The sequence below is a fragment of the Macaca nemestrina genome, chromosome 14, assembly GCF_043159975.1.
Source record: "Macaca nemestrina isolate mMacNem1 chromosome 14, mMacNem.hap1, whole genome shotgun sequence".
In the NCBI taxonomy this organism is placed as follows: domain Eukaryota; kingdom Metazoa; phylum Chordata; class Mammalia; order Primates; family Cercopithecidae; genus Macaca; species Macaca nemestrina.
In genome coordinates this window covers 51,846,302-51,873,761 of record NC_092138.1, presented here as the reverse complement: position 1 = coordinate 51,873,761, position 27,460 = coordinate 51,846,302, and the positions used below count along the sequence as shown (strand labels likewise).

General features: G+C 38.0%; 1 protein-coding gene and 1 long non-coding RNA gene across 2 annotated transcripts in view; both read right to left on the bottom strand.

The window, feature by feature from the left end:
* Window positions 1-27,460, bottom strand: part of LOC105498431 (uncharacterized) — a 199,269-nt gene that overhangs the window by 79,436 nt on the left and 92,373 nt on the right. The window lies entirely within an intron of this gene.
* LOC105498413 (uncharacterized) lies at window positions 136-27,104 on the bottom strand. Its single transcript, XR_011612635.1, has 3 exons — window positions 15,893-27,104; window positions 7,508-7,718; window positions 136-7,414 (listed from the first exon to the last, which is right to left on the bottom strand). It is a non-coding gene; the product is annotated as an uncharacterized lncRNA (long non-coding RNA).

The following is a 27,460-nucleotide window of genomic DNA, read 5'->3' as shown; positions in this document are numbered from 1 at the left end:
TTGATAGCAACAGCAGTAGCAGTATAACAGCAACAATAATAATGACAATACTAAATAGTAAATATTAAATCGTATTAGACAATACTAAATAGTAAAGTAGAAGTAAACAATCTCATGTTATGAAATAAGTACTAAAGCTTCATTAATAAAAAGTTGATCATTTATTTCAAAATATATATTGATCCAATACAATGCATAGATATCAGAAATGTTTCAATATTATATCTACTCTGTACACACATCTCATGAGTTAGTATGATGAGCATTTTCCAGATGAGGGGAATGAGACATAGAAGGATTAAATAATTCACACAAGGCTAACCAGTTGTAGCATCCTTACCCTTTTTATGCACCCAGTTGTCTGACCCTGGAACCCACACTCTTATTTCACCACTCTACTTTTCTTACATTGAGAAATTTGCATTCACTTCAGTACTAGAGAAGTAGACAAAGGGCTTCTGCTACTGAAAGCCAACTCAATTCAGTTTGAAGTGAGTTCTGCAATTAGAGTTTTCATGGTTCAACATCTCATCAATGAATCCACAATCTTTCCCTTCTAGTAATCATCCTCGTTAAGCCAAAGTTGGTACTTGGGACCCTCCTGTCTCCCTTCCTCACTCTCATCCCTGCCTTCCTTTTACCCTGCCCGGAGATCCTCAGTGGATACAGGTAGAATACTGATTGCCCTCAATGTTCCCCTCTAAAAACACAAAAATGCTCACCCAAACCATCCTTCTCTGTTAAAAAATGACCATCCTTTTCTCATTAAAGCTCTTGTAAACTCGGTATCTTTCTAATTCACCAGCTGTGAGAAAGGGAAGCAATTTAATGAAACTAATCCATCCTCAAAAACTACTAAGAAGCAATGCATCTAGGCATACTTACCTTGCTTGTAAACAAAACATTTAGGCCGGGCGCAGTGGCTCATGCCTGTAATCCCAGCACTTTGGGAGGCCGAGGCAGGTGGATCACAAGGTCAGGAGTTTAAGACCAGCCTTGCCAAGATGGCGAAACACCGTCTCTACCAAAACTACAAAAATTAGCCGTGGTAGCAGGTGCCTGTAATCCCAGCTACTTGGGAGGCTGAGGCAGGAGAATCGCTTTAACCTAGGCGGCAGAGGTTGCAGTGAGCCGAGATCATGCCACTGCACTCCAGCCTGGGCGACAGAGTGAGACTATGTCTCAAAAAAAAAGGAAAAAAAAAAGAAAAGAAAAGAAAGAAAAGAAAAACAAAAAAAAGAAAACATTTAGCCCCAACTGGCTACTAATTGGTCATCTATCAAACAACAGAAAAGTATCTTGTTGTGTTTTTAAGTAAAAGAGATCAAACAATGTAAAAGATTTGATGCACAATGTCATTCTTCTAGTCTTAATACTTCACCTACAAATAAGCTTATGACACCTCCCCACCTTCTGATTTAATCACTGTTCCAGATACTCCTTAGAATTCACTCACTCCATCCCCATTCAAGTGTACCCAAAGAGCAAAAGGAAAAGCTCAGTTCACCTCTTTCAAAATATAAGCAAACTTTGCTCTCAACTAAACCTTAGCTAATGCATTCTCCCTTGTATATTTTAATCTTTTTATTGTTTTTATTATTTTGAAAAGAATACATAAAAAAAACCTACAAGAGAATATATAATAAAAAATTATTTTCTCACCTATAATAGACCTCTCATTTTATTCTCCAAAGGAAACTACTATCACATTTTCTTATGTACGCTTTCACCTATTCATCATGAATATGCACATAGATGTATGGTTGCCCTAGAAAGATGTAGGTTTGAACTTCAAGGGTTCATTTATAGGTGGCTTTTCTTCCGCCTTTGCCACTCCTGAGACACTAAGACCAACCCCTCCTTTTCCAGTGTTAATCGACTGTCTATGTTGTTGGTAAGGCTTCTAATCAACAGTAGGCTATTAGTAAAGTTTTGGGGGGGTCAAAAGTTATATGCAGTTCTTGACTGTGCAGGAAGCTGCTGTCCCTAACTGCTGCATTATTCAAGGATCAACTGTAAATAGTTTTTTTCTGAATTTTCTTTGGCTATAGTATGAAAGAGAACTATAAACAGTTTTATATCTAGATTTTTCATTTAACAATATGTCTGGCAGATCTTGGAATATCTGCTTATATCAACTATTTCATTTTTTCAGTTGTCACGTATTATTCTGTTTTTAGATATACTATAATTTATTGAACAATTTCCCTATTGATGAACATTTGGTTTGTTTTTAGTATTTTCCTAGCACAATACCACAATTAACATAATTGTGCATACATGTTTGTATATATTTGTGATCATATCTGTAAAACAAAGGACTCATAATTGCTGAATAAAACAGAAAGTGTGTTTTGATTTTTGACATTCTCAACTAATCTTCCAAAAAGTTTGTCCAATTTACATTTCCTCCACTACTGTATAAATATGACTGCTTCTGCATACTTTTGTCAACATAGTATTTGCCATATATCTTGCTTACCTCTGCGAGTGGCTGCTTTTGAACTATTGATCACATGGTTAGTGAGGAATGACAGTAGGGTAGTGACCATAAATTTGGAATGAAATGAAGTGTCATACACAAGTTGGAATATGAAGTAGAGTTGGTTTATTTTTATTTTATAAATATTTCAATAATTCAACATTTAAACATCTCCTCAAAACAGCATGAACGTTATTCTTTATTGGATATTACCAATATTCCAAATATCTTTGCAGCTCTACTTTGGGTATGATCTTCAGAGTCAGTAGCCCATTCATTTTTTACTTCTTCAGTGGTAACAGTGTCTTTTAATGATAGATTTTATTTTCCTGAGAGCCAAAGGCATTTACAGCCAAGTCATCTAATAAATAAAATTGGTTATCAAGCAAGATAAAACGGTTTTGGTTAAAAATGAGATGTATCTTAAAATGATGTGAGCATGTGTGTGTGCACACACACATGTGTGCATGCATGTACATGTGAGAGAGAAACAGAGAGAGAGACTGAGAGAGAAACTAGGTCTGAATGATATTTTCAGTGAAGAGTTTAAATATGTTTTATGCTAGTATGTGTGAAAAGTTTCCCAAGGTCACAGCCCTGAAGGACGGTTCTCATTTGCATGTATACATTGTGGTATGTTTGCTTTAAAAGATTGATTGTTTTATAGCTATAACTCACAAAGCCTGTGGTCATAAAACACCTCACCCCATCTTGAAGGCAGGCCACCCTTGTGCAAATAATGGTATCACATTCTAACTTAGCTGAGACCACTTCTGGCCATGACATGGCTAGACTCCACTCCGTACCCAAGTAGCCAGGACTACCTCTAGTTCCACATAATAAATGTGAATGATAGCTTAACTAGAAAAACAAGAGAAAAGTTAGTTTTTTAAAAAAATAGAGGTTAAGTGATGAGAAATTACTGAAAAAAATTTAAAGACGGAAATAAGCATAATATTTGTTATAAAAGGTGTTACAATTAAACAGAGAGAGAGAGAAGGAGAAACAACTCTGTCTTGATTCTGCATCTGCTGCTTACCAGAATGACCACACCCTGACTTGTCCCACAGCTCTGTCTGGTCTCAATTCAGTTCCAACTAACTTAACTGTCCTCTTTGTCATTTTCCAGTGACACTCCACAAATTGGCTGCTTGTTACTTTAGAAGCTTCTAATCTCTTGAAACTTTGTATTCTGTATCTACTACCTCCACATTTTGTCTACCCATTCCTTTCTTAATCCCCTTAAAATGTGGGATTATGGTTTCCTGAAAAAAGACCAGACTTTACATCAAATAGAAATGGATTAAAATCTTGGCTTTTAGCTGTGACCTCAGAAAATGCAATTAATCTTCCTAACCTTAAAAACATATATATTGCTGATTGTTCTAAATTGTTTGAGTAATATATGTTCATTAAAAAACTGAAAAAAGATTATACAAGGCAAATGTTCATCAGTTTGGTGTATTTGTCTATGCATATGATACCTGAATAAGTTTTACAAAATGGGAACTAATACAATATTTATTGTCTGCAATTTGCTTTGTTTCTATTTATACTTTCAGTAAATGGTTATTCAGCCTCTGCTTACACATCTATCTATACGGAACAAGAACTACACAATTGCAAAAATAGTCCTTTCCATTGTTGTTGTTTATGGTCATTGTAGTTGATTTTAAAAGGTCCTCTCTATTTGTTTTAAATCTTCCTCACTCTATTTGCATACATTTGACCTATTTCTGTCCTCTAGAACAACACAGATAAATCTAATCCCTTTGCCACATAACAGCCTTTAAACATTAAAAGTAAGCCCTCACTTCTCTCTGACTGTCTTCTTCTTCAAGTTAAACAACTTCAGGGTTTTTTTAATCCATCTTCTCATTCATCATTACTTCTGGATCCTTGGCCATCCTAATAGCAGCATCTGCCAGCTCTTTGGCCTCTCTTACCCCTCGAGACTCCCCTCTGTTCCATCCCTCACCTCTTTTGGTACAAGCTTATTTCTCCCTGACTTCTACTGAAGTTTTCGCTCTGTTTTCATTTCTCTCCTCAGTTACACTAGCATTTCCTCTAAGAACTGAAACAAGACAAGGATGCCCACTCTTAACATTCTTATTCAACACAGTATTGGAAGCCCTAGCCCAAGCAATTAGGCAAGACAAAGAAATAAAGGACATCCAAATTGGAAAGGAGGAAGTCAAATTGTCCCTGTTTGCAGATGATATGATTTTATATATAGAAAAATCTAATGACTCTACCAAAAAACTCAGCTGATAACAAATTCTGTAAAGTTTCAGAATACAATATCAGTACACAAAAATCAGTAGTATTTCTATACATGAACAATGAACTAGCTGAAAAAGCAATCAAGAAGGCAATCCCATTTACAATAGCTACAAAAACAATAAAATACCAAGGAATAAATGTAACCAAGGAGGTGGAAGACCTCTACAACTAAAACTACAAAATACTGATGAAACAAATGGAAAAGGACATAAACAAATGGAAAGATATCTGCTGCCCAAAGCAACCTATAGATTCAATGCAATGCCTATCAAAATACTAATAACATTCTTCACAGAAATAGAAAAAAAAATCCTAAAATTTATATGGAACCACAAAAGACCCCGAACAGCCAAAGCAATCCTGAACAAAAAGAACAAAGCTGGAGTTATCACACTACCAGACATCAAAGTATACTACAAAGCTATAGTAACCAAAACAGCATGGTACTGGTATAAAAATAGACACACAGATCAATAGAACAGAATAGAGAAACCAGAAGTAATCCACATATCTACAACCACTTGATTTTTAACAAAGATATCAAGAACACTCAGTGGGTAAAGGACAGTCTCCTCAATGAATGGTGCTGGGAAAAACTAGATATCTATATGCAGAAGAATGAAACTATATTCCCATCTCTCACCCTATATAAACATCATTGCAAAGTGGATCAAAAACCTAAATGTAAGACATGAAAAATAGAATTGCTAGAAGAAAACATAGAAGAAATGCTTCAGGACCTTGGTCTGGGCAAAAATTTTCTGAATAATATCTTAAAAACACAGGCAACACAAACAAAAATACACAAATGGGATTATATCAATCCAAAAAGCTTTTGTACAGCAAAGGAAGTAATCAACAGAGTGAAAATACAAACTACAGAATGGAAGAAAATATTGCAAACTACTCATCTGACAAGGGATTAATATATAGAATATATAAGGGACTCAAACATCTCAACAGTAAAAAAAAAAAAAATCCAATTAAAGAGTAGGAAAATGATCTGAACAGACATTTCCCAAAAGAATACATACAAATGGCCAATAAATATATGAAAAAATGCTCAACATCCCTAATCATCAGGAAAATGTGGAATTGAAGCCGCAATGAGGTATCATCTCACCTCAGTTAGGATGACTATTGTCAAAAAGACAAAAAAAAAAAATGCTGGTAGGGATATGGAAAAAAGGGAATTCTTATACACTGTTGGTGGGAACATAAACTAGTACAACCACTATGGAGGACAGAATGGAGGTTCCTCAAAAAAATACAAATAGAACTATGGATTCAGCAATCCCATTACTAGCAATTTATTCAAAGGAAAGAAAATCATTGTACCAAAGAGATATCTACAGACCATGTTTATTGCAGTACTACTCACAATAGCCAAGTTATTGAATCAACCCAGGCATCCAACAACAAATGAATGGACAAAAAAAATATGGTATATATACACAATGGAATACTATTAAGCCATGAAAGCCAATAAAATGCTGGATGGATGCTCTTGGAGGACACTGTGTTAAGTGAAATAAGATAGGAACAGAAATTTCCTACTAACTCCGCATGTTCTCACTCACATAGAGAAGCTAAAAAAGTTGATCTCATAGAAGTAAAAAGTAGAACAGAGGATACTAGAAGCTAAGAAAAGTAGGGGGAAGGGAGGGATAGGGAGAGAATTGTTAAAGGATACAAAATTATAGCTAGATAGAAAGAATAAGTTCTGGTGTTCCACACCACTATAGGATGACTGGGTATGCTATTTACCCTGATCTGATCACTATACATTATACATATCAAAGCACCAATATGTACCCTATGAATTTTGTACAGTAATTTTTTTATTTAAAAAAAATAACTTTGAGCAAAGCATCAGAACCCTTAAAAGAGGATATATCTTGTGTTTCTTTTTGTGCAACCTCTACCCACCTACCCATCACCCTTGCCATTATCAATCCAATCTATCTCCAAGTTAGTTTGGTTGACGTAAGTGGCTATTTCCTCTTTTTTTTTAAACCAATACATTTTATGTGCATTGTTTTGATCTTTAAAACATTAGTGACTATGTGTTATGAAGTGAAAAAGTATTGTAACATGAAAAGAGAGCTGTTTTTATTGTCTCAGCCCAGTTTTATTTTGTAAATTTGTATGTATATAGCGTAGTTGTTAAAATCGTTACTCTAAGGTTAGACTGCTTAAGTTCAAATCCCAGCCAATTACCAGCTGTACAACTTCTTTATGCTTCTGTCTCTTCATATGTAACATGGGGAAAATAGCAACCACCTTATAAGGTTGTTATAAGGATTACATGAGTTACCAGTAATATATGTAAAATGCCTAGACAGCATCTGACACTAGGTAAGCATTATGTGTTGGCTATGGTGATGATAATGATGATGACGATGATGATGGTGATGATGATGATGATGGATATAATGATGATGGAGATGATAATGATGACAACACAGGAAAATATTCCAGAAAGACATATGCCAATATGTTGTGACTTCTTAATATTTTGAAACAAGATTATTTTTATAATAAAAAAATTAGTAGAGAGATATAGGTTCCAGTCCTGTTTCTGCCACTGCTTTTATCTATAGGCTTGGGCAAATCACTTTTCATCTTTCTGTGTTTCAATTTCCTAACCTGTAAAAGGAGAAAGAAAAGGTAGAAGTGCTTACAACAGTGACAGTAATACCATATAATCCTAGAGCCCTTGACATTTTACAAAGCACTTACTTATGCAGTAGCTCATTAGGGAACACACATTAGTATCTCCCATGCTCTCAGCCTCATGTAAAAATCATTTAACCTGATTTGCAAAAACAGCTGACCAGTGTGCTGCAAAACATAAATCTTGACTCTGACCCTAGCCTCCATGTAGTAGAAAGCTTCAAAGGCCTCAATAGCTTATGCATCCCACAATGTTCAACGTGCTGTCTGTAAGATACTGGGAAGAATGAGACAAGAAAAGAATAAAATGAAGGCAATCATATTTATGAAACATCTATAATATAGATCATTATAGTATACACAATCTTTATAACTCATTGAATCTTCACAACAACCTAAGTGGAAGATTTATTTCCCATATTTCAGAGATAGCTTTCTCATAAAGGTTTAATATCAGTGCCCAGGATCACACAGCTACTATATGTGATCATATAGGTCACACATATGAGCTACTATGTGTTCATATAGGATTTATACGAAAGTCTAGCTGAACCCAAACCCAAGTTCATGCTAAAGTTCTACGCCACCTCACTGAGATTTGAGAGTCACTGGGTTTGGGATGTTGGTTATTGTTTTAACTTTACTGCTAAGCCTCAAGCCCACTGAAGAACTCTGCTAGATAAATGGTACCAAGAATGTAATGCGGTAAGGGAAATTATTTTACTACAAACAACTAGCCTATAGATGGCGACAGCTTTCAATCATTTCGGACCCAGACTGGCACTCATCATGAAAGTTTTAATCCAAAAATGTCACGTGTGTCAAATGTGCCCTGAAATAGCCAGACCTCCCAAGTCTGTCAGGTAGTGACTGAGACAGCTCTTGAGCAATGATAATTCTTCCACACCTACGGTACGGTAGAGAACAAACACTTCTGAAGGATGGTCATTGTTTCATATAACAAATATTGGCAGTGAATAAGCTCATGACCCTTATTTTACTTCCTTGTTCTTCCTCATTTCTCTTTCACCAACACACTTCTTTGCTCGCCTAACTTGATGAATTATAGCCCCGAGGGCACGTGAGAGTGAAGTCAGCATAATATACATTGCTAAAAAGTTCCGAATCAGTCAAATGGAACTTGACTGCCTCTTCAAAGGAAGTAGCATAAAAAGGAAAGAGCAATTAATTTACTGTGTTTGCCTAACTCCATTAAGTTGGAACGCCTGGCCTTGAATAAGAAAAATCATAATTACATGTTAAGATATATCTGTGTTATCTTCATGTCATCTTAATGAATGCTTACTAGATGCCAGGCACAGTGTACTATATATTATTGCACTTGGGTCTCACAATAATCCTATAAGACAGGCACAGTTATTATACCCATATTGAATGAGGAAACTGAGGCACAAAATTTTACATAACTTTCCTAATGTCACAGAGAAAGACAAATGAAAAATGATAGCATAATGATTCATACTCCAGCAGCTTGACTCCAGTGCCCACTTTTTCTTAAAGCAAGATCCTGATTGCCTAAGGACAATGGTGAGATAGGCAGGTATGCACCCCTAAATAAGAACTTTTTTCTTTAATCATTTTCATAATATCTCCCCATCCATTTAATAATCCTATATTCGGAAGTTCGGGTGATGAAAATGGACAAAAGGATTACAGTATGCTAAAAAGTAAAGGCCACAGTGATTTTGCATGTGAATTTCAGCAGCAGAGTCACCCACCTGTTGGATCACAGACCATACTTGTATTGGAATTGCCCTGAGCTAACTTATGGTGAATCTATTTAAGGGATTAAGTTTTACTCTTCTTATTACTTGTACTCCAAGTCTGGACCATAAGATATATAGCTGTTAAAAAGGAAAGGGGAAGGGAAAACCATCAGCCTATGGAACAAGGCTGTTCCACTGATTTGTTGCAGAGAATAAAGTTCATAAAGCTTTTAACTTCACAGAGGTTCTTCTCTTTCCATAAAGTTACCCTTCCCAAAGCCAAGGACTGAGAAGGAATGACGACAGGAAAACAGGTTCCTTGTTGTCTCGAGTGGCTTATTGACATCTTTGAGATTTTTCAGACTAAGTGACACCCATTTAGCTGGCTATGCCCTTCATAGCAATAATTTTCTTTGGGTACTTTCTCCCTGTTGAGAGGGAGTGAAGTGGGGTGCGGCACGGAACATACCATAATATGAGTCTCTCTCTCTCTCTCTCTCTCTCTCTTTTTCTCTCTCTCTCTCTATCTCTCTCTATCTCTATCTCTATCTCTCTCTCCCTCTCCCCATTTTCACTTTTAGTGCATGTAACATAGGAGTGAGCCTATTCACACAGCTAATTGAAGGTGACTATGTGGTGCAACTAAAAGGCAATGTGGAGAGAATGGCTCATGACAAGGGAGCTAGCAGAGTCCCATCCTGGGCAATTCTCTCGTTTGTTAGAAACATCTGCCAAGAAGGCATGTGATCATCTGAAGAGAGCACAATCCTAGGTGTCAGAAAGTCAGGATCCAAGTGCTACCCATCCTACAGTTTTAGGCAAGCTCCTTCCCCTGTTGAGACTCCAATTGCCTCCTGTTACAAGACATAAAATCTCATTAGATTGGCAGGAGGAACTAATGAAATCACACACAGGCAGATACATTCTGTAAACTCCAGAGGCCTGTGCCAAATGCTGGTTGTGAGTTTATGTTTCAAAGGTTTGAACTTGCCTCTCACTCTAACCGGGACCTTGTCCTTGATCCTTGAACCTCTTCCCAGGCCCATGAGAGGTAAAAACCTGATATTGCCTTGGGTGTGACCCCAGTCAGTCTGGCTAATAAACATTCCTTCCTGTTTCTCCACAGTGACAAAGGAGGAGGGCAGCAAGGTCCCAGGAGAGTGGCAGGGGCCACACCAAGCAAGGACCTCAGCAGGGGATAGCAAGAGTTTGCTGAAGCTGAGTCAGCCCCCTGTTTTTTTTCCTATTTAAATAATTCACTTGCTAAGGCAAACCAGTCTGAGATGCATGAACCCTCCTCTGCCTCTCCCATGAGCTTCCAAATGAGTTGCTGCTGTTTGTTTTTGTTTTTCCTATTTTCCTTCTCTTTCCTTGGAAACATGATTTCAGGGTTTTCAATTTCACGTTAAGATTCCCCCCACCCACCCTTCATTTAAGTGCCCTGGGAGGAGGGGTTGTCATATCAAAGACACACTGTGCTGATATTCTTAACTTTGAATATATTTAAATGGCCATGTTAAATAGTTGTTTATATTCCTTAAGCTTCCTTATTGATTTTGCACTCAAGTAGGTTAAATTAAAAATAAACAAAATTTCATAGTATATAATACACTGAGAAGTCTGAGCTCTTTAGAAATTAAGCTCTAAATATGTGAATTTTCTATATCTTAAAAGGTTTATTAAACACTCAAGACTTTTCCAAGTCTTTTGAATGGGAATTTCTTCTGCATATATAAGATGCATAATATTTTTCTTCATAATAAAATATAGCCTTTTGTTCATTATTAGAAGTCATTCCCCTTACATTCTTTTAACACTCCCAGCTTCCATTTGATCTTCTTGCCATATTTATGTGAGGTCAAGTTTAGTTGAGGCCTTTCTTCCATGTTCTGCTTAATCTTCATGTACATCTGTAGTCATAATATTCTTTTTAGCCAAGTTATTCAGGAAGAATGGTTTTACTGTTTGGTTACATCTGGACAGTTATGACATTCCCCAGTTTAAAACTCCCCAGTAACATCTCACTGTCATTAGAATAGTAACCAAATGTCCTTCCATGACCTATAGGACCTTTTATGGCCTCAGCACTGCCTATTTCTCCAATCAGTCTCCCTTTCATCCACTGTAGTCCCACATTGGCTTTGTCTCTGTCCCTCCAATGGGCCAAGTTGTCTCAAGTTCTCTGTACTTGCCATTGCTACTTCCCTCATTTTCATCTGACTATCTCCTTCTCATTTAGGTCTCCGGTCGAATGTCACCTCCTCAGAGAGGCTATCCCTGACTCCCACTTCAAGCAGGCTATATCTTCCTTCCTGCTCGATTTACATCCCACTAGTTATAGCACTATCTGAATACTTTTATTTGTTTTCTCATTTACTAGTTTGTATGTACATTATTCTCTGTCAGGTCTGTTATGCGTTGTGAGGGAAAGGCTTTATCTGTTAATTAATGTATCACAGTTTCCAGAACAGCTGTGGCACATAGGACCATTCAGTAAATACTAGTTGAAGAAATAAACCCTGGCTCATCTCTCTACCTACTCAAATGTATATCCATTTGATATACCCCCCCATATCATGGGGAGTCCAGACTGCCTTGTGTCTCATCACACATTGGGTAATCTAGTCCAAATTATCAATTATAAAAGTATCCTCAGATGGTTGTCAAAACAGTAGGAAGCTGATCATGTCCAATATTGTTTGATCCAATTTTGGAAAGAGACAAAGAAGTTAAGAGAATGTTGAGCACACACTCTAATTTATTGGGCAGTTCTTTTCAAACTTTTCCAAGACATAACTAATAGCTGAAAATAGTAAATAATCATGCTTAGCCGAAGGGATTTGAACAGGAGCATAAAGTGGTCCCAAGGGCTAAGTATCTTTGAGTTCTCATGATTCATTTATAAAATTCAGATGAATTTTTCATCCTAATTCATTACATATCTCGGTTTTACTTAATAGAAAAGAAAATTCCCCCAAATTATTACAGATAAAATAAGTCCTCTGACACAATATGCCCTGTTTACCCCCAGAAAACTACCAATAATCCCCAAGTCCATGTGATCCAAGCTGGTAATCATGTAGAAATGATTCTGGAAGAACCTTAATGGGAGCACAGGTCCCACCCATGCCTTGCTGGCCCATGTTCTTGTTCCCATCTTCACCCAAGAGAGGAAACACTCTGGAACTAGGGCAGCATAAGTGAAGCAGAGTGAAAAGGAATGTGAAGTTTTGAGAAGAAAGAAAAGGCTAAAGTGTTTCTCTTTCTGCATTGCTTTTTTCAGGTTTCTCTTTGGAATCACTTCCCTGCTGTCTTTCTTTCCATTTACTTGGTGATGTAAAAGGTTTAAGTCTCCCTTACCCCTGAGAGGGGAGACCCTAGAGTGATCATATATCCCGGTTTTCTCAGAACCACTCTAGTTTATGCATGCGTCCTGGCATAAGTGTTAGTACCCTGTTTTCATTTGTACAAAATATGCTCACTAAGGGACACCTTCCCCACTCTTGCCTTCTTGAAAGAATAAGTAGAACCAAACTAAAGAGGTCATGCACAACATGATGTAAATCTTCTTCAGCCTAACTTTAAGCCACCAAGGAAGAGGAGTCCTTTTGACTCAGACACAAAAGCGTTTGGAGTCCAAACATTGGTACATACTAATGAAGTTTCCTTTGTCTGATATATCTCTACAGTTGGGCATCTATAATCACCATTTGGTGCTCATTGAAGATTGGGGGTTCAGGATTCAGGACATCTTGCAAATATTATAATAACTTTTCTAAGGAAAAGACAGAAGGGGCAACCAGGACGGTAAGTGAGAATTTGGTTAACTGAAAACCATTGGGCTATGAGTTAAAGTATTTTAAAATAAAGTATGATAAATGGAAGTATTTAGTCAGTAATGCAGCCTAAATGTAATTGATTAGCTCTTTCAATGACATGGCTCTTGAAAGCAGGAAAGAAAAGACCATTATCTCATGAATTCACACACAAAAAATTGTTTGATAGTAATTATGACAACTATTGCAAGAATAATAATAGACTGATGGTCTTAGCCGCTGCCTCTGAAATTCATCACCAAGTTTTTTCTGAGTCCATGCTTTCTGTGGCTGCTCCCAGCCAGTTACTAAGCACAGCAGATGTACTAAAGCAAGTTCGTTCCTGAAAGATGCAGTACTCTTCTGGCGGGCAGCTTTGCCTTAAATACTCCCAATCAGCTTTGTCAAAACTTTCTTAAAATTGAAATCTTAAGGGTTTTCTTCTTTGCCTTCCTGTCCTTTCTCCTTCATGGGGATGAGTCTTACATAGCAGCCAGTCTGCCCAGGCTCCTCTAGGTACCTCTCCATTTTCTCCCACAAGGTTTTCCTCAACGAATCTCTTGCACATCTAATTTCATCTTAGCATCTTTCTCTCAGAGGACCTGAACTAACATAGTGATTCAAGTAGAGATAAATATAAGGGGCAGGAAGAATCAGGACTTTTAATGTATTTAGGATTATTTGATCCAAGACCAAGAGGGAGAGTAACAGGTGATTGTAAGAGAAGTTTGACCAGGTATAAGAGGGAACTTTCTGAGAATAACTAGGTCATGACAGAAGTGGTTGTGACAGTGGGAGAGGAGGTTGGAGTAATCAAGGTCTGAAGTTGTTCATTTGCATACTTGATGCTACACAAGTTCCAAAGTCCAATTAGAGAATCTGAAAAGGTTCCATTGTTTTCGGTAACATGTAGAGTTCAGCTGATATATGTGGTTGGATCCTTTTAAAATGACTCAAAGTATTTTTATTTGGACTCTATATATAGAGTACTTTTAAGAGAATTCTATAAATTTTTATTTGGCCCTAGTGGCATGTGGCTTGCAATTTTTACATTTGCGATTACAAGGTCTTGCATAATTAGAAAAAGTAAAATAGAAAGTTGACTATTTGTATGAGATATTGAAATTTTCAGCCAATAGGAACACATTTATTATAAAAGCAGTAACTTACATTTTTATATTCCTTCACCATCTTCAAGTGTGTAGAGCTTTGTATCCCCAATGAGATACAGTAATGTTTGCATAACTGAGTTACACATTGTTTGACATGCTATTACATTTGATCTTACATCTACGTTAAGATCCTGAGGCAAGCAGGGCAAAGAGCATTAAAACTCACTTTTGTGAATAATGAAACTGAGGCTTAGGAGAGTTAGCAAATATATGCTAGAGTCCAACCAAGAAACCAGGCTGTAGCAGGCAGAATTTCTAGGAATGACCCCCAAGATTTTATACCCTAGTCTCTGCAGTGTGCGAATGTGATGAGACATCATTGACTCCTGTGATCGACTATGTTATATAGCATAGTTAACCTTTAAGTAAAAGATTATCCAGAGGGATGTAATCTGATCCCATAAACTCTTAAAAAACCTCTTCCGCTGGTGGCAGAAGAGAAAAGAAGTTACAGAGCTGTGACTGAAAGGGAAGTCAGAGATTTTCAAAGAATGAGAAGGATTTGATAGGCCATTGCTGGCCTGAAGATGGAGAGGATCATATAGAAGGCTTGGTAAGGATATAAATTATGCCAGCAGCCTGAGAGTTTAAAACAGACACAAGCTCCAGCTTGGGAGAACTGCAGCTTCCATTGATACTTTGATTTTGACTTGTGAGATTCTAAGCAGAGAACCTAGCCAAGCCACACAGTGCCTAGATGTCTGACCCACAGGAATTGCAAGATAATAAATGGGCGTGATTTTAAGCCTCTTAAGTTTGTGGTGACTTGTTATAATGCAATAGAAAACTAATACATCAGTTTTCTCACTTAATCACTATTTTTATCACATCATCCCTCCTCTTAACCAAACAGCAAGCAGTAAACTGAAGCACAGTACCAACCTTCTAGTTTTGCTGATGTGACTTTGTCTAGAATTAGGTCTTACCTCATTTTCTTTTGTTCTGAACCTGTGGACTTTCACTTATTTTTTTAAGAAGACAAGGCTCTCATTTTTTCACATTGATTACTTTTTGGAAAATATTTCAGGTAAATTATACATAGTTCAAGAAGAAAATATTATAAGATTAATTTTTGCTATAATAGTTTGGAAACACTTTAGAACTCTATAATGTACTAAAAATGTCATGGGGCTTATTTGAGCTATATAGTGAAGAATTACTGTTTTGTTTGTTTGTTTGTTTGTTTGTCTGTTTTGAGACAGAGTCTCGGTCTCTCGCCCAGGCTGGAGTGCAGTGGCCGGATCTCAGCTCACTGCAAGCTCTGCCTCCCGGGTTCACACCTTTCTCCTGCCTCAGCCTCCCGAGTAGCTGGGACTACAGGCGCCCGCCACCTCGCCCAGCTAGTTTTTGTTTTTTGTTTTTTGTATTTTTTAGTAGAGACGGGGTTTCACCGTGTTAGCCAGGATGGTCTCGATCTCCTGACCTCGTGATCCGCCCATCTCGGCCTCCCAAAGTGCTGGGATTACAGGCTTGAGCCACCGCACCCGGCCAGAATTACTGTCTTATCTGCCTATTCTACTACCTTCTATAAATTGCACTCCCTTTGTTTTGAGAATGCTTTTCTCACAGTCAAGCCAAGTGATTCCAAGAAAATATCCATGTTTTTATGTAGTCCCATCAGCCACACATAATAGTATATTGGTCCAGAGATGGGCAATATCTCCAATCTGAGACAATCAGACTTTCCCTAGGTAATTTTTAACTTTTCACCAGAAAAACCATAAGCTAATCTCTCACCAGTGGTGGATGTTGTAGGATGTAGAACTCGGGAAGTGCTAGCAGCAGTGTTTCCTGCCATGTGTGAGAAGCCAATCTACAGTGAAAGAGAAGAAAGTCAAGCCAGGGAGAAAAGCCGGAGCAAGAGTTGGACATAGATCCCTCACAGTGGTTGAACCCCTTGTTTTGGTTGTTCTAGAGTCCAGCTCTATGCTTGTCCTTCAAAATGGTTTGATTGTTCAGTCCTTTCTGGAATTCCATTAACCAGTATGTTTCTTCTCTTACCTTAGTAGTTCAAGATGAGTTTCAGCCACTTACAATCAACAGAGATATGACTCATACAACAGAAAAATTTTACTTTGTTTTCCTTTGAAAATACTTACTGTGGTGGGAAAAACCTCTAGCCAAGAAACTCATCCAAGTTTCTCCAGGACACTTGTGATTCAGCCGGACTTCCATTTTTATTCCTTTCATGTCAAAATCAGAGCTTTAACACTAACTGCCATAGTTACTGGGTTGTTTTTGCTCACTGCCACACCAAACACTCCTTCCAAAATGGTTTGTTCATATAAACACTTTTAACTTTTTAATGCTATCTTGATTATAGCAGCCCATAATTTGTCAGTGTCACGTCATAAACATTTACTGGGAGCTTGTCTCACTTATCTTGTTATCTACTTTTGAATTTTTTTAATTGGCACTGAAATTAAATGCATTTATAAGTGTTAGGTATTGTGAAAGAGATTTGGTAGGCTAAAGAGAGAGAGAAAAAAAATGTATTTCATTGTAAAAACCTGTCTTTCTATTTCTACTCATATTCCTAAAGGAAAGATGTTACATTAAATATATATAGATAATGTGAAATTTATAGTTTTCACATTTTGACATCTGATCACTTGTAAGAAAGAGATAATAGTGCCAAGTATGAACTCATTCTCTTGTAATTAGCTAATACTTCACAAATAGAATCATAATATGTGCTTTGGGTGATTTTTTTAAAATGGAAGGCATTAGTCAGACTGAGCTTTGTTGAATCCCTGCTCTTTAGGAAGTTATTTTAAATTCTCCAGACCTTCCTTTTTAAAATAAGGATTCATACAGTATTGTGGTTAAGGATGAAAACTATGGTGACAGACTGCTGAATTCAGACTTTGGCTTCACCACCAACTCACTCTGACATTAAACAAGTTGCTTGGTGACTCTGGGTCTCAGTTTTCTAGTGCATCTTAAGGCAGAAAGTCAAACAGACAGATAGATACATACATATATATGTCAGGTATGTACAAGAATGTTCAAGGCCACATTGTTCATAACGGCAATAAAATAAAATAAATAAAATGGGAACAACCCAAATATCCAACAATGGTAGAATAAATTGTAGCAAAGTCATCTAATGGAATATTATTCAGCAATAGCAATGAATAAACTATAGCTACACGCATCAATATTGATGAATCTCAAAATAAAATGTTAATAAATTAATCAAATCTTAGAAAATTCATACTATAGAATTGCATTTACATCAAATTTAAAAACAAGTATAACTAAGCCATGTATTATCTAGGGATATATACATAGATGGCAAAGCTAAAGAAAACAAGTTAATGTTTGGCACAAAATTTGGATAGTGATCACTTTCAAGAGTAGGAGGGGGAAGAGATTGGAGAGGGAATACAGGGCATCTAAAGACAGGTAAAATTGTATTTTTAAAAAATGAGAGAGGTGTATAGGGTTTTTGAATTTTAATTCTTCTATAAACTCTAGATATATGGTTTATGCACTTATACAGGATGATTTCAAGACACAAAAAATAATCATAGTAACTACAACATTTTGAGAAAACTAAACAAGATCCTACATGTTTAGTGACAGTGTGTAGCATATACTAAGCTCTCATTGAAAGATGAGATCCATAGTGATGATGCTATGACATACAGATATTTGTACCACTTGCAAGAAGAAAATACCAAAAAGCAGTGTATCTTCATCTGTGTACGCTGTTGTATTCCAAGACTTCTGGGAATCTATGTTAAATCCACAGTCCTATTAGAATTGTCAAGTTAATGGTTTTCAAACTTTACTCATCCAAGTGATAGTACCAGAAGAGATACCTAGATTTTCCATCACAGCTAAGAAGTCTACCTGGTTAAATAACAGGCACCCAGTGGATGTTCATACTGACAAATATGAGATGTTTAGTTGCCTGATATCAGAGAATTCAGTTCAGCCTTTAAGGAAAAATATGATCAACTAGTAACTATATCTTAGAAGAGAGTAATAGTGGATTAAGTATCTACTTCAAGCTATCATAACTAGGGTCTAGTCATAAAATAATAGAATTGTAAAATTAGTAAATCACCTTAACCATCACCTCACACAATTGCTTATTTATAGCTGAAGAATCTAACATTCAGGGAAGTCAACTGACTTCTAGTTAACAGTGAGTTTGTTGCAGTGTCAAGACTAGAATACAAGTTAGGATGGAAGCTGCAGAAAGGATCCTACCGTTGGTGTTTATCAGACCAAATAGAAGGAAAGATAGAAGGTCATTGGGAGTGGAAGGGAAAATGAGTATGATTAGGCATGGAAAATCTTGCACCAGCTCCCTTCAAAGGGACCATACCAGTTGAAATCCACTAAAGGTACCCTACAATACAAGCCTGATAAATCACTATTTGGGTAATACTTTTGAATGATCTCATTTAAGGCCAAATTCCTGGAAAAAAAGACAGACACAGCTAATACTAAATGGCATACAACATCTCATACGTAATTTCAGAGAACTCAGCCTCAATCACACTCTTACCTCCATCACCAGCATCTAATACATTAGATGGGCATACAATAAAATACTTGCTCTTACTTACTCTGCTCTTGAACCATGTTTCTCCCTAGCCAGTCACCAATCTAAGGCAGAGTTGGTCATTATTCCTTCAATAAGTACTCACAGGAGACCTATTAGGGTTAAAAGCTCTGTACTAGGCACTAGGAATTTGAAGAAAAGTGTTTAAACAAATTCTATTTACTCTACCCAATCAGGGGAGACGGCGATTTATTCCAAAGAAAAAATAGAACAAGAAGTAACTCTGTACAGACGAATCCCCTCAACCCTTATGTGGCAAGGACAATTAAAAGCTCGTAAAGAACCTTTGCTTGCTTCAGGACCTTATCAGCTTGAGCCAGCTGATAGGGAAAGTGGGTATTATGGCTGAACTCTTGAACCAGGAAAGGACCAGTCCAAAGTTTCTGTCAGGTGACGACCTGCAAAAGCACTTTCATTCCTTGGCTTATCTTTATGACTGAAGAATGATTGCCTCTTATTTGCTGTAATGCTTAGAAAATATTAAATTGCTGAAGGTGTCCCAAGAGAATTTTTCTTCTAGGGAAAAAAATAATCTCATAAATTCAAGGTTAAATAAAGGAAGACAGCTTAGGTTATCAAACTATGTTTTCATCTTTCAGTTTTGGGGGTTTTCTTTGTTTTATTTTGGTTTGGTTTTGGTTTGGTCTGATGTTCAATGGTTTGGTAGCCTTTGTAACAAGCAAAACAGCTTTTGAACAAAATCTAAACCCTTACCTAACCTTTATATTCTAATCTGTTGTTGCTCTGTGGTGTTTGTAGTAGTCCAAAACAAGGAAGTATGACCTCATCAGTTATTCACTCACTGCTATTTACCAATTTAGTGAGTTTCATTGGAAATGGACAATTAAATATAATCCATTTGGGAGACTTTTTAAGTTGTGAAACTGCTCAAATTTGTTTCTTTGTAAATGAAAAGGCTGAGTTGTATACCAAGTATTTTTCTAAAGGAATAATTCAGTGTGCAAAGCCAAGTTTAAGCCTCCCTGTTTGTTAAGGGGAGCTAGGTTTGAGATCCTCGAGTAGGACTGTGACCAAACTGTATGATTTTGCACTGGTGTAGCCTCAGTACCTTATAACTTAAATACTGGCATAGCTGAAGACAGAGTCGTAACCATTTATTGTCTATGGCCATACCACCCTGAATGTGCCAGATCTCATCAATAACTATTTATTGAATGACCAAGCAATGTGCATAGACAAGTGTTCAAACCATTAGAGTAATACTCCCTTCTCAACTGATTTATTGTCAGAAATACTGAGTTAAATGGAGTACCCAGTCTACCTAAAAGAAAACAATCAAGAGACAAAAGCTGTTCAATCAAATGCCAATCTCTGGAGCCCACTGGGAGAAGCACTGACTTATTCAAAATGGAGCATCAGGATACAGTAAAGTTACTTTTCAGAGATTAATTCTATTATAAAGAAAACAGAGTAAGAGAGATAGAAGGCCCAAACAAATATATAACAAAAAATACATCTATCAGACAAAGTCACGGCAACTTCTTTTTAATCTCAGAAATTATTTCAGTTTAAGAAAACATAGTCAGAAAAACTAGGATTTGGGGTTGTATGTTGGGTTCTTCATTTTGGTTAACTTTCCCACTGATGGCTGGTTTGTTTCTTAGACCTTGACCCAACAATTCATTGAAGTTCTTTATCTGAGATGTAGAATGCCTTACCTAATATATTCCTCCTCTGTCCTTCTAAGCACATATTGTCCCTCCACAGGAAGTTCACCTAAAACTAAGTAATACAGTCAACAAGTACCTCATGTGGAGATTCCCCCTGGCTGCCTGAAGACCACATCATGATACCAATCTCTTATCCTTTTGGAAGACTATAATGACCAGTCAGTCATTCTCTACAAGACCAGAAAATTGCATGTATGGTTGCAGTGCTGGGTGGAGAAAGTCAGGACAGGAGAAAGCAGCTTTAGGTCATCCGCTCCAAGGCCCCTGATGTGGAAGGAACAATCACCTAGTACACATAAATGATCATTGTAATCCCCAGTACAAGGACTCAGGGTGTGGGAAAGGAAGCTCAGCTTGGAATTTGAAAGCTAGAATTGCAAGGTAAGAGATCTGAGAGTTTCAAGTGGGGAGGGTTTCCAGCATTTCAGAGGAGGCTGCTTTGTTTGTTTTCAGTCTAGACTGAGAGTGCAAAGGCTTAGGAAATATGCTTTAGGTTTGAAGACACCCTGGGGTTGTTTTCTTTCTCCACTTAGAGCCCTGGGTAATAATGCACATGCCACAATGCCTGCACTCAGAGCTGACTAAGGCTACCGATGTTACCTCTCTTTCTCTCCACGCCCAATCAGTAATGAAGGATGATTGCCACTAGCTTCTTAGAACCACTTTCACATCGCCCACACTACTGATGTCTTCGATATTTCAGATGTCTCAGTATTTCTCACCTGAATTAGAGCAACCATCTTCTAACTGATCTCCCTGCTACCAGCATCTGATCTGCACTCCATACTGCCTTCTAAAGAGCAAATTTGACCACAAGACTTCCCTGTTTAAAAAGTTTTAGTGGCATCTGATAGCCTTTGCCATGAAATGCAGACTATCCTAGTACAGTTTCTGATAAGACCATTACCTTGGTTCGAATCCTGTCTTTGCTACTTATCAACTTGGGAAAGTTTCCTAACCTGTTTGATCTTACATTTCCTCATTTATAAAATGAGATAACATTAGTCCTGTTTCATAAGTTTGTTGTTAAGATCCAATGAGATACTCCTTTTAAAGAGTTTAGCACTGTATTTAGTTTTCTGTAACTTTTGGTTATTATTACTATTGTTATTTTACCACCTTATTATTAATAGCTACAAAAGCCTTCCCAAAAACTGGCCCCTTCTCCTTCCCCAGTTATGTACTTTACTACTGGTTCATCAATAATCACAGCTTTTATATATGAAGTGCCTACTTTGTGCCAGTCCCTTATGCCAAGGCATTTACATATATTATTTAATCTTTAACAACTCTCCAAATTAGTACTAGCACCTTCACTTTACAAATAAGAAAGCTGAGAATCAAGAGTCAAACAATTTGGGCTGGCCACAGTGGCTCATGCCTGTAATCCCAGCACTTTGGGAAGCCAAGGCAGGCAGATCACCTGATTTCAGGAAATCCAGACCGGTCTGGCCAACATGGTGAAACCCCATCTCTACTGAAAATACAAAAATTAGGCTGGGTGCAGTGGCTCATGCCTGTAATCCCAGCACTTTGAGAGGCCAAGGCAGGTGGATCACAAGGTCAAGCGTTCGAGACCAACCTGGCCAACATGGTGAAACCCCGTCTCTATAAAGAATACAAAAATTAGCCTGGCATGGTGGTGCGTGCGTCCCAGCTACTCAGGAGGCTGAGGCAGGAGAATGGCTTGAACCTGGAAGGGAGGTGCAGTGACCCGAGTTCATGCCACTGCACTCCTGCCTGGGTGACAGAGCAAGACTCTGGCTCGAAAAAAAAAAAAAAAAGATTATCCAGATGTAGTGGCAGGCACCTATAATCCCAGCTACTCAGGAGGCTGAGGCATGAGATTCGCTTGTATCCAGGAGGCAGAGGTTGCAGTGAGCCAAGATCGTGCCATTGCACTCCAGCCTGGGTGACAGAGCAAGACTCTGTCTCAAAAAACAAAAGAGTCAAACAACTTAACCAAAGTAACCCAGTTAGTAAGTGATAGAGTCCATAGTTGAAATCAAAGCACATCGTGCTCCAAATCTGCTTTTTATGACTACACTATGCTGTCTTTATCACACTTTTCAGAAAATTGCCACAACAGTATTTCTGGGCCCACATGCTTTTTCAGGACATTAGCATTTCTCCATTCAGAGGTGAAATTTATGCTCCCTCCTGAACCTGGGCAGGATCTTATAACCACCTCAACACAAGAGCAATTATTGATTTCCAAGCCTTGGTCCCAAAAGGCAATATAGCTTCTGCCTGGTTCTCTCTTTTCAGACATACACCTTCGAAGGACTAAGCTGTCATGTCAGAAGTTCTGCTCTCTGAAGCTCCCATGCTTGAGAGACCTTGTGAAAATATCATGCAAAAATAGAGTTGCATGAAGAGCTCCAGCTACCCGGACCCTCTTCATGTAATCATCCAGTCCCAGCAGACACTGCGTGGAAGAAAGGCGAGCTATCCCAGCCAAGCTCTGCACAACTTGCAAATTCATGAGCTAAGTAAATGATCATGTTTATTTAAGTCACTAAATTTTAGGGTGATTTGTTTTGCAGTAATAGAAAACCAGAATATGCACTGAAACCTCCAACACTAATCACTTTCATTTCCGCTGATGGTATACCTTCCATGGTCTTCATATGTGCAGCTGCCTCTGCCTACAAGTCATCACGAGCCCACAATATCCCAGCCAGTATACACATACCCTCATTTAAAGAGTTACTTTGCTTTCAAGAGTCAGTGTAACTGTTACGGTTTCAATCATCTTTCTTCAAATTGGTGTGTAGGTGGTTAAGGACCCAAGCTTCTAGTCAGAATACCTAAGGCTAAGTATTTTTTTTGTTCACTCCTTCCAGGCTGTGGGTCTTAACCTCTATAGACCCCTGTTTCCTCCTAAAGAGAGTAATAGTAAAACTTCCATCTTAGATGTACCATGGAGATTAATTTATAGCTCCTTGCAAAGTCCCTGGTATTTAATATTCAGTGGTATTCAATATATGTTGCTCTTATTAGAGCACTATTATATTGCTCTATTTATTCTGCCATTTTCTCCTCTAAAGTGTCTATTTATTCTGCCATTTTCTCCTCTAAGCTGTCAGCCATTTGAGAACAATAACAGTGGATCTTCAATGCCCAGCACCTAGGATATACAAAACATATTTTTATTAAATAAGTAAATGAACAAAAAAACAAATGGTGAATGGATGAATAAATGAATGAGTGAATGAATGAAGGAAAGAGTAGGTAAGTATAATCTGCCTTCCCTTTAACTTCGTATACCCAGCATGTAGGAGAGGTAAAGTGGTAGAGATTTCCGGTTCTGTGGGAAGTAGTCTTAGTGGCTGGCTGCATGCTTCTCTTCATGTCAGGTCCAATTTTTCTCTTTTCCTAGTGGTGCTACAGTACCACAAACATTATTTCTGAGACTCCTTCACCCCCAAAACCATGTAGAGAGCATCCTCACTTGGGCAAGTGAAATGTTTTGATCCTGACAATCCAAACCAGATGGCAGGACTGTAAGAAAAGTCACTTCCATAATCTCACATGGCCTCTAGCTACAGGTTTCCTTTCCACTTCTAACCATTTTATAGCATGCCATCTAGGTGCCTGACCTTGCCAAGTAAAATCCAGTTAATCTTTACAATGTCATTCCTCTTTATGGCCTCCACGATATGGCAATGCCATATGGTGGCAATGCTATGGAAGGGACTCTGCTCTTACCTGATAAGCAAGTTTGCATTGCACTAAGCAAATAATTTGCCTTCTGCCTCATGTATATTTCCCTACTAATATCTGCTTAAGGAAAAAATTGAGAGAAATTATTAAAGAGTAGCACAATATTGACTAATAAGAAAGATGAGAAGATTCTACATTTTATTTTTATTTCACAATAGAATTTACATATATGTATATTTATAGATAAAATTCTGATAAGAAAAGCTCTCAAGCTACAGATATGCTGGCTGAGTTGTAATAACTGTCACTGAAATGCAGTGCTATTCCAGTACATCAGTGTTATGTCAGTACATTTTTATTTCAATAGCCAGAAAACCCCAATGTGCCTGTTAGTGTTTGGTATGTCCCCTTGCCTCAGCATTTAAAAAGCCTAAAACATTTTTTAAAGGAGTACAGTACGGGGCGGTTGGCTATCCACTCACATAAATTGTTTTCAAAGCAAATGTGGAGTTTATCTTATTGCTGTTATTATTATAGGCTCTATGTTTTTTATAACTTTAATCTTATAAATTTAATTATTTCTACATTCTTTCTCAGGAGGAGTTGTTTGAAGTCTACAGAATGCTGAGGTTTAGAAAGATTTCTGAGGTGTGGCATCACATCTTCTGATTGGGCAGCATTCTCGAACGATGTGGGCCTTTGCTGCTGACTCACCAGAGGGCAGCAACTTTGAAGCTTGATGTCAGCATGCAGGAATGCCAGGCACTTCTCTTTGGCAACCCCCAGCTGTAGCCCAGAGTTAAGCAAAGCTTTTTGGGTTAGCCTCTGACCAACCTCCTGGCTGGACTTCTCAATGCCCCGGTAGCCAAGCTCCAGAAAACAAAATCCAGATCTTAGCAGGGCAACACTGAACTCTTCCAGCTATATATCAGTGGTGATAATGACATAATTGCCCCGTCGTAGTTGGGATATGTGGGAAAGTGGGTATGGTTTTCTGGGAAGCCCTCCCTTCTCTTCACACACACACCACACACACACACACACACACACACACACACACACACTTTTCTAGAATGAAAACCCCAGAATGCAGAAAGTAACCTGTGAATAGTCACTAGTAAGATTTCTAGGTTTCTGGATAGATTGTGTTTTGTTTGTACTCCTGATTATTTGACCTGCCTCAATTTTCCCACATTTCTGACTGGCCCAAGTGAAGCCTCGGATGAGAGCGAGGACCATCTCTGAGGTCCATTCCACCTTAATAGTCTATCATCTCATGAATTTAGCTAACTGGGTACTTTCTGAGACGACTGGCTTTCTAATGCTGATAAAGCAGGGCAGAGTTGCCGGCCACACCCTTGCTAGGCCCAGATCTATGAATACCTATTTTTGTATGCTATCTAGTTTCACATCTCTCCTGCTCTCTGCACCATCTCCTCACTTAGCAGAAAAGAAAATTTTGGCTCTAAGATAATTAAAATGTTTATACTTGCAAAATCTTTTAGATTGTTTTTGGGTTTTAGGTGAGTGTCTTACAAGCAGCCACCTAAAGGAGAGACTAAGGGAAGAGAGTACAAGGGCCTATGAAAACAGAGACAGAAATTGGTGTGATACAGCTACAAGCCACAAAACACCTGAAGCCACCAGAAGGTGGAAGAGACAAGGAACAGATTCTCCCCAGGAGCCTCTGCTGAGAGCATGGCTGTACCAGCAGAGGCTCTTAGGGAGACTCAAATCAGAAGTCTTGATTTTAGACTTTCTGCCTCCAAAACTGTAAATACATTTCTGTTGTTTTAAAGCCATCAAGTTTGCGATAGTTATGGCAACCATAGAAACCTAACACAATCCCTTACAGAGAATCATGTAGATAATGTAATGAGCAAGCCATCTAGCAGGGAAATTCTGGTTTTAGTATCCTAGATAATTTTTCAGTACTAAAACTGATCATTTCAAAGGCAGGGAAAAAACAGAAAGTGAGAGTGGCCTATAGTAAAAATAAGAGCAACTGTGCAATTCAGAGGAATCACTATCATTCAGACGCATCTCACTGTTACCATGAGCCCAATAAGGCCAAATCTTCCCATTTTTATCAAAGTTTTATCTTAAATTCCCTGAATTTTAAGTGTTTGTTTAAAAAGCAAACAAAACAGCACTCTATGGGCACAACCAAATGTGTTTGAGAGCTGAATTATGACCACATGCAGTTGGTTGCAGTCTCTGGAGCTAATAGACCCTTCCAACAGTGTTTAAGGTATGTGCCATAGACAATTCGTGACAGAACCAAGAACAGGGCCTTGTTGTCCTCCTTCAAAACCCAGGCTGCTAGCCCAAGTCACTTACATGCAAGCTCTCCCCATCCTTGGTATAGTCAGAGATAAATATTTTGTTGAAGCATGAGATAGTGTATCACCTCTTGCTTCTAGGCCTCACTTCTTAGTTTTTCTATGGTAGTTTGATTTCTACTTTTGTACATGTAGTCCTAGAGGCCGTGTGTGTGTGTGTGCATGTGTGTGTGTGTGTGTTGAAAAGGGTTAGGGATAGAGGCCTTGCAATGAAATGTGTGATTATTTTAGAAGGAAAAGTAAAAGAAAACAAATTATTCACCAGAGAAAGCTGAAAATCAGAAACCATTTTTCTGTTCTTATTTTGTCACAAAGCATTAACAGATATTTTACTAAAGGGAATGATATTTAGGTCAGGTAACAAGATATAAAACTGAAATATTACTTAAAATTGACATAGCATCCATAATTTACTTTATTAAAAGTTGTTACTTCTGTGGCCATTTATCACATTTCTAGAGCTACCTATCTTTCAGTTTCAAACTGAGTATCTTATAAACGCATTATAAAGTAAAATAATTCAACTAGATTGACTTTTTCAGTCTGCCTATGGTGTTTAAGAAGATTGTTGGCCGGGCATTGTGGCTCAAGCCTGTAATCCCAGCACTTTGGGAGGCCGAGACAGGCGGATCACGAGGTCAGGAGATCGAGACCATCCTGCCTAACACGGTGAAACCCCGTCTCTACTAAAAATACAAAAAATTAGCCGGGCGAGGTGGCGGGCGCCTGTAGTCCCAGCTACTTGGGAGGCTGAGGCAGGAGAATGGCGTAAACCCATGAAGTAGAGCTTGCAGTGAGCTGAGATCTGGCCACGGCACTCCAGCCTGGGCGACAGAGCGAGACTCCGTCTCAAAAAAAAAAAAAAAAGAAGATTGTTATGAGCATTGAAAGTAATACACAGATTTATAACTCTTGGTTGAGTCTGCAGTGAGGAGGGAAAGTTGTAATGAATATTTATAATTGGTCCTTGTGTTATCATGGAAACACATACTCTGAAAATAAGAAATGCAGGCTGTTGAAGGGTCTC